Genomic DNA, 8,816 nt, shown 5'->3' on the forward strand with positions numbered 1-8,816 from the left:
AGACCACTGGCCCAGTGACCTCCTGCTGCCCATGGCATTAACTGGTGGGAGCTGGGGATCTCAAAGGGGTTAGCTGGGAGGTCCCTCTGGGCTGCCAAATTTTGTAACCTGGAACTAGGTTCACTTCTTGGTGGGTGTAGAGCCAAAAGACACAACCAAATACGAAAAGGAAGGGTTTTTACTTGGGACAAGTAAGGAGAACACCAGGGCTATTTCCTAAAACAGTATCTCCCGGGTCAACAAAATTGGGGCGTTTTAAGCTAAGGGCACATGGATATTCACAGAGTGTGTGTGTATGGGGCCGGCGGGGGGGGGGGGGGGGGGGGTTTCTGGTAGAGAAGAGTTCTATCTAGAATTGCGGCAAATTCATCCTGAGTTGACGAAGTCCAGGGACCAACTGGGAGACTGAAGTCATGGGACCAACAAGGGCAGACACCATCAATTCTCTGGTTTGAGTCATTCTGGTGTTTGGATGCTCAGGGGGTTTTAAATCCTGCAAAAATGACTGAAGAATGTGCTTCAGGTCAATCTTTGCTTTTGAAATAGCACTGGGGGGTTCTTACACCAATTTATTATGTCTGATGTGGTTAGGCTATCTCCTGGCCCAGGAGTGGCTGTTGGTTTTCACATTTTTCTGTTCCCTTAAACTCATTAACTTCTGAGGTCTATTTCGCCCTGCCCCCTTTTAGCATTTTCCAGGAAGTTCCACAGGAAATGTATTGGAGCAAATAGTGCAAGTCAGGCATAGATCACAAAATGGCTGGGGCCTCAAATGTGAAGAAAGCTATGTCTTGTCTTCCTTTTTCCAGGGACCCTTAACCCTCTTGGCCTACAGAGGGTCATCGTGGCCTGTTTCCTTTCTCACAGCTTAAGAAAACGCCTTTAAAGAAGACTTCAGCTCATCAAATACCTGGTGTATACTAGTGACCATATATCATTAGTTTACAAGTCCACTTGCATTTATAGGATGTCTTCTCTCCCAGTTTCTTCACACAATGTCATTCGGTAGGAGATACTGCATCCCCATTTGCTGCACGAGGGAATAGGCTCAGAGAGGTTAAGACACTTACCAGGGTCACACAGCTAGCTGGTAGGTGCTAGGCTAGAATGACACAGACTCACCACCTGGCACTTCTAACTCCACTTTCGCTCTCTGATTCTATCTGGATTCCCCCCGTAACGAAAAACACTCAAGTCTCCTGTTTAATAAGCTCTTTTCCTTCCTACTAAAATTCTTGGCAAGACGGTGATTGTTTTACTCTCATGGAGGCAATTGCTGGGATGTCTTCCTCTGAGCCTTCCTGCTGTTTATTTGGTTCCTGAATCTGCAACAGGCTTCGGAGGAAGGCTGCCCCCTCCTTCCAGGAAATCCATTCACACAGATGTTATGCTTCGTTCACCCAATAAGGGGGCAAAAATAGGGATCATTCTTCAACCATCTGGTTTGCAACAATGAGGAGGAAATTGCAAACTTTAAAAAAAAAAAAGATTTTATTTATTTATTTGACAGACAGAGGTCACAAGCAGGCAGAGAGGCAGGCAGAGATGGAGGGGACAGCAGGCTCCCCACTAAGCAGAGAACCTGATGCAGGGCTCGATTCCAGGACCCTGAGATCACGACCTGAACTGAAGGCAGAGGCTTTAACCTACGGGACCACCCAGGCGCGCCTGCCTCTTTTTTTTTTTTTTTTTTGAAATTGAAAACTTTGGATCAAATGGGTGTCCCCAGCGGAATGGAACTAAGAATGGATCGTCAGGGGGTCTTGAGACAAAAGCATCTTCCCCCAGGGAGAGGACTTCCCTGAGGCAGTGAGGACATTGTTTAAAAGAGAAACCAAGGGGCGCCTGGGTGGCTCAGCGGGTTAAAGCCTCTGCCTTTGGCTCAGGTCATGATCTCAGGGTCCTGGGATTGAGCCCCACATCGGGCTCTGTGCTTGGCAGGGAGCCTGCTTCCCTTCCTCTCTCTGCCTGCTTGTGATCTCTCTGTCAAATAGATAAATAAAAAAATCTTTTTTTTTTCTCAAAGATTTTATTTATTTATTTGGCAGACAGAGATCACAAGTAGGCAGAGAAGCAGGCAGAGAGAGAGGAGGAAGCAGGCTCCCCGCTGAGCAGAGAGCCCCCAGGACCCTGGGATCATGACCCGAGCTGAAAGCAGAGGCTTTAACCCACTGAGCCACCCAGGCACCCCGATAAATTAAAAAATCTTAAACAACAACAAAAAAACAAAACAAAAGAGAAACCAAAACCATTTCCCTCTGACCCTGGCCATGGAGATCCCTGGAGGGAGGGGAAGATTTTGGCCCTAGAAAGAAATTTTTTTTTCCTTCCTTGTTCGGGGATTTAGGTCCATAGTCCTTACTTCGTACTCAAAATAATAATAATAAAAATAAAATGTAAATAAATGCAGTTGATTCCAAGATTGCTGGAGGAGAGTTAACAAAATGCACATTCTCAAATAAACTGCAGATGTTTTAATTAGCATCACAGGCTCTGAGTCAGCCTGTTGGGCTCAAACCCCAGCTGGTGCAAAACCCAGCATCTCTGGGCAAGTTATTGAAGCCCAGGTAGCTTCAGTTTATTTCCTCATCTACTAAGTAGGAATAGTAATAGCATCTCTCCCTCTGGGGTGGTTGTGAAGATTAGCCCACCCGTTAGCAGTGATATTGATCTCGTTATTTTTTTTTTAAATTTTTATTTATTTATTTGACAGTCAGAGATCACAAGTAGGCAGAGAGGAAGGTGAGAGAGAGGGGAAGCAGGTTCCCTGCTGAGCAGAGAGCCCAACTTGGTTTCGATTCCAGTACCCTGGGATCATGACCTGAGCCGCAGGCAGAGGCTTAACCCACTGAGCCACCCAGGCGCCCCGATATCGATCTCATTATTATCAAGAGTATATGCCTTTGAGCTTCATCATGATGAGGGAACGGAAGGCTGGCTGAGGACAAAGCAAAAGCTGACACTTGCGACCTTCCCCCACCCCCACTCCTGCGTGGGACATATTGTGACATTCTTTAGGAATCTCCCACCTATCTTTTTTTTTAAAATATTTTATTTATTTATTTGACAGAGATCACAAGTAGGCAGAGAAGCAGTCAGAGAAAGAGGAGGAAGCAGGTTCCCCGCTGAGCAGAGAGCCCGATGCGGGGCTTGATCCCAGGACCCTGGGATCGTGACCTGAGCCGCAGGCAGAGGCTTAACCCACTGAGCCACCCAGGCGCCCCTCTCCCACTATCTTAATGTTAATACCCTGCTAGAGGGAAAAATGACCTTGACAATGTCAAGTCCTCAAGGCCTCCTGATCTTGTAGGTCCTCCTTAGCATATGAAAATTCTATTGAAACCTCACTTTTCCTTCCCCCACCCCATTGGTATATAACCTGCTGCCCCTCACAGCCCTGGCGCAGCAGCTCTTTCTGCCCATGGGTCAGGTCCCCGTGCTTTAATAAACCACCATTTTGCACCAAAGACAACTCAAGAATTCTTTCTTGGTCGTCGGCTCTGGACCTCACCCCACCGAACCTCACTTATATTCTAAAACTTCATCATATGGAGCCCAAACGTGGGGCTTTGAGTCTTTACATTTGGACTCTGCGCTTCATTGCAAAATCGGTGAGTACTTTCTGTCCTCTTCCTTTAGTCTCATTTCAGGGGCTTTTCAAGGAGTGTGGTCTTTGGTGCAAAAAGGTGGTTTATTAAAGCACAGGGACAGGACCCTGTGGGCAGAGTAAGGACAAAGGGAGGTTTCCAAAAGGACTTTCATATGCTAAAGAAGACTCTCGGGTTCCTGGAGGCCTGGCTATTGTCAAAGCTAATGGTGTTTTCCCCTCTAGCAAATTATTAACATGAAGACGTTGGAAGTTTCCTGGAGGGATGTTATTCTCCGCCTGCCTTAAGTACTTGTCAAGGGCTTGCAGACAAGTAATTTTACCCACATTTCCTTCTACCTTCGTTCCCCACATCAGAGTGAATCCACTGGCATTTAATGTTTGTGTACCTTTTAGGGAGTTTGTGGGATTATTTGTCAAAAAGTCAACTAAGTAGTTACTGGCGTACCTATGGATCTCCTACCACTTGGCTTGGTTGAATTCCAGTCCTCCAGATTCTGGGGAGGGAAATCTCCCTTAATTCTGGAAAGGCCATCACATTCCTGGAGGCAGGTCTGACTCAGGAAAGGATACTCCGGAAATTATGTTAGTTTGGTGAAGAAGAGAGGGACACTTTATTTCATGCAAGAGGGAAAGTTTGGGACGGTTGTGAGTGGTGTCCAGTGAACCCTGGACCAAGCCTCTTCTCAGGACGGCGATCCCTGTGCCTGAATTGATCTCAGTGAGTTGCATATAATAATTTGCTGCTGTGGAGATGAGCCAGCATGCAGAATGTCCCAGAGCACTTGGAGGTCCGAGCCGAACTGACCAGAGTCAGGAGTGAGAGAACGGTAGCACGAACTTTGGTGTCACTTTTTGCTACTGGAGGGGTTAAGCAAGATCTGCCCTAATTTTTTTTTTCTTTTGTTTTTAAGACTGAATTTATTTGAGAGAGAGTGAGAGAGAGCATGAGAGGGGAGAGAGTCAGAGGGAGAAGCAGACTCTCCACTGAGCAGGGAACCCGATGCAGGATTCGATCCCAGGACCCCGGTGTTGCAGAACCTGGACTGGATTCTGGCGGAAGAACCAAGCGGCACTCGGAGTCTTTGGAGGACGGGAGGTTTATTTAACATGGTGGGCTCAGACGGGGTTATTCTCCAAAGGTCTGAGCTGCGAGCACAAGCAGGGAGGGCGATTTATACCCTTCTACTTCCGCATACTTGGTACTTCTGGTGCGTGCGGGAAATGCAATAGGAAAGAAGAACCTGGAAGGCCTTTGAGACAGGGACTGGAATTCCCTTGCTGGTTGGGTCAGCCGTCTTAGAGTACAGTTTTTCTTTTTTTTTTCTTTTTAGATTTATTTATTTATTTATTTATTTATTCAACAGAGAGAGATCACAAGTAGGCAGAGAGGCAGGCGGAGAGAGAGAGGAGGAAGCAGGCTCCCCACCAAGGAGAGAGCCCGATGTGGAGCTCGATCCCAGACCCCTGGGATCATGACCTGAGATCCCAGACCCCTGGGATCATGACCTGAGCTGAGGCAGAGGCTTTAACCCTCTGAGCCACCCAGGTGCCCCTAGAGTACAGTTTTTCTTAATCACCAGATCATGACCTGAGCCCAAGGCAGTCGCTTAACCAACTGAGCCACCCAGGCGCCCCTAATTTTTTTTTAATGGAAGATACTAGAGTATGTTTGCAAATTGCTGGGAGCGAGCTAGCGGAGAGGGACAGAATAAGGGTGTAAGATGGAGCATAACTGAAGGAGCAGAGTCCTTGTTCAGGGAAGTAGAAGACGGCACTGGGGTGGGGGTGGGGGTCCAACACTCTCAGGGAAGGACTAGACTTTAATAGATCTAGGGACCCTGCTTCCACGGCATGGGGAGGAGGAAGAAGAGAGGCGAGAGATGCTAGCACCTCTGTAGGGCTGGTCGTGGGGACATCAGCGAGTTCCTGAGTAGTGGCTCCTTTTTCACGGGAAGGCAGGAGTGTAATGGCCAACTTTTCACATCTGAGAGACCACCAAGGAGCCAACACCGATGCAATCACACGAGGGTTTATTCAACAAGCTTAAGCTTGGGCCCAAGTATACCTGACACAGCGGAGTAGGGACTTGGACCCCGAAGCTAGTTAAGGCAGGGGTTTTAATGGGTCATTACAAGAGGCTTGGTGGGGGAGGAGGAGAAGTTTCAGACTTTTCTGCAGTAAGCTGATTAGCTGTTGCCGGGCTGTTTACAGGGTTAGGTACTTTCTTGAAAGTGTTTACAGGGTTAGGTATATCAGTTTTCCCTGGAAGTGTTTACAGGGTTAGGTATTCCTGTTACTAAAGCAGGGTGGGGGTCCCTGGAACTAAAGTAAGTTCAGCCCTTGGTCACAGGGGCCTAAGATGGCTGCCAAAGCTAAGATGGCTGTGCTTATGTCAACCCTAAAACTCGAGGTGGGATGGCCTTAATTTTCCTCCGCCTCCACAAGGAGGCTAGATCCTCTGCACAAAGGGGAAGTAGGAAGAAGGAAGAGGGTTGAGAAGGGAGGAGCCTGGTTTCTGGGGAGGGAAGAGAGGGTTTACCTAGAAAAACACAGCACCAGGGCTGGGCAGTGCTGGGGCCTCGGGAGGGTAGCCGTCTTGAATTCATGGTGGCGCCTCTCTGTGTGACTGGGAACCTTGCTCCAGTGTTCCTTGCCTTTAGGTGCAGGCTCCGGGAAGGTGGGAGCATTTTGGGGCTCCCGGCAAGGTGAGATGGAGGGCGGAAAGGGGACATGCTTATGCTGGGCCCTGGAGTGTAAAAGCAGCTCAGAAGAGCAGGAAGACAGGAAGGGAAAGACGACAACAAGGAACTATGTTGTTGACATGCTAGACGTGTGGCACTTTCTTCCCCTTCTGGCATTATAGCAAGGGAGCTGCAGCTACAGTCAGTAAAATTACCAGTTCGTGATTTTGGAGATAGAGCTTTCGGGCAAATACAAAATCCAGGTGTGAAGAAGGAAGGGAATTCTCACACCGGTGACAACCTGGATGAACCGTGGGGACCTTAGGCGGAGGGACACAGCCAGACACAGAAGGACGGATACCATATTGATTCCACTTAGATGCGGGACCTGGAATCGTTAGATTCATCGGGTTGGAAAGTAGAGGGGTGCCTGCCAGCCACTGGGGGCACAGGGCGCAGGGATGGGGAGTTAGGCTTGAATGGTGACAGTGTTAGTGGGGGGGGGGGAAGAAGCTCTGGAGATGGATGTGGGGATGGTCGCCAATGGTATGCATGTCCTTAATGCCCCAGAACGGTATGCTTGAAAACAGTTAAGGATGGCCAGTTTTATGCGATGTGTATTTTACTGCAGGGGGGAAAAAAACCCCACATGTGACTATAGGGTGGGTGGTCTGCACCTTGTGACTGGGAACGAGGCGGATGCCCACCCCGCCCTGGCTCTGTCATTAGTAGGGGTGAGAGAAGGAAGGGCACCCGCTGAGAGGTGGCAGGAAACTGTGGAGAAGCCAAATGTCCGTGAAGTCTGGGAAGCCGAGGGAACTGTTTGAGAAAGACTGAGAACATTAGGGGCCTCCTGGGCGGCAGCAGGAGGACAGGCTGTGGAGCGCTTGGTGCAACAGGTGCAACAGATACACCAGACGTTGGTCCCAGTCTTCTGGTATTTGAAGCGCAATGAGATGCATGACATCCCCTGGAAGAAGAGTCAGGGCTACGCCTGTCAACTAGAAGGCTTGGCTTCAAGGCCTGGTAGGGATTCAGAAGCTGCCGTGTATTCCGTGGTCCCCAGAGGGCTGGAGGCAAGCCTCCAGAGGGCGTCCACTCTCCCAAGAAGCTCAGACGTCAAGAGAAGCTCAGAGATCAGAAGCTCAGAGACCACACAGTGCCCCAGACAGCCAAACCAGGAATCTCAGGCCAGCCCTGACTCAGGCGCTCATTTTATGGGTGGGGACACTCGGGTGTTGTGAGGACAAAGGATTTTGTCAGGCCAGGTGGGGACTGAAATTCAGATTTTCTGTTTTCCATGCTGCTTCGGCTCCTCCATGTGGAACCAGAGAAGGTCTGAGGGTGGGGAGCTGCCCTGTAGGGTTGGCAGTGGAGGGGGGTGAGGGTGGGGCAGGGAAGCAATTCATGAAAGGAGAGAGGGTGGGAATGAGATGGAGGCATGAATGGGAGAGGCCAGGAGGCCACCAGCCTGTTTTAAAGTCCTCGGTTCAGCCCCGGGCCACTTTCCCTCCTCCTTCTCAGGAAGATCAAAGGCTTTGTGCCTGTGAGACCGGCTCAGCCTCAACCACCAGGTCATTCCGGAAAAAGGGACAGAAAGGAAACGGCCCCATCTGCTAACCCTGAGCACAGAGGGGAGCCTGCAGACACCAGCTCCTTTCCCTCCTGGCTGGAGATCTAAAAACCATGAATTTAAATGCAGGGAAGCCTCTTGGGGGCGGGGGGTGGGACTGGGGGGCTCTTCAATGGGGACCACAACATTCCGGACAGGGACACTTAGGGAACTTCACATTGCTAAAAAGGGCTGCTTTTAGGCAATCAGTATACAAATATTCTATTTGCTGAATAGTGTTGCATGTTGAAAATACAACAGGGCTGTGGCTGAGATAGATTTTTACTATATTAATGCCCTCCAACTTTGAACAACCGCTTGAGTTTTTGAATTTTTGGAACATCTTGGTTAGCGACAAGAAATGTGCCTTGGTTTATCTGGTTTAACCCAGATCCCCAGCAGAGCTGGGGGGGAGGGGAGCGGGGTGCCGGGTGGAGAGCAACGGGGGAGTAGTACCATGTCTTGGAGTCACCTCAACCCCAGATGCCAGGTATGAACTGGACCAGGGCCCCCTCCCCCACTCTTTCTCCATTTCATAAGCTTTCCAAATCCCTTTGAGTATGTCTGAAAAAGTCCGGGGGAGGGCGGAGGCTAGAACCTCTCCAGGATATAGATGTTGGGGTCCAGGCACCCTGGAATCGTCCTGGGTCCCTTGGTGCCCATCCAGCAGACACTCAGCACAACTGTAGGTCCCCATACGGTGGTGATGCCTGGGAGTTCCTTTCTTTAGGGAGCTAGATGCTTCCTGTGCTGTCCTCTGTCCATGTGTTCTGGGCTAAATTGTGTCTTTCTCTCCCAAATTCATCTGTTGAACTCCTCACACCCAGGACCTCTTAATGTGATTGTATTTGGAGACAAGGTCTTTAAAGTGGTAATTAAGAGGAGGTCGCTAGGGTGGCCCTAATCCAGTATG

The sequence above is a fragment of the Enhydra lutris genome, unplaced genomic scaffold, assembly GCF_002288905.1.
Source record: "Enhydra lutris kenyoni isolate GAN:26980312 unplaced genomic scaffold, ASM228890v2 scaffoldscaffold63, whole genome shotgun sequence".
NCBI classification, from domain to species: domain Eukaryota; kingdom Metazoa; phylum Chordata; class Mammalia; order Carnivora; family Mustelidae; genus Enhydra; species Enhydra lutris.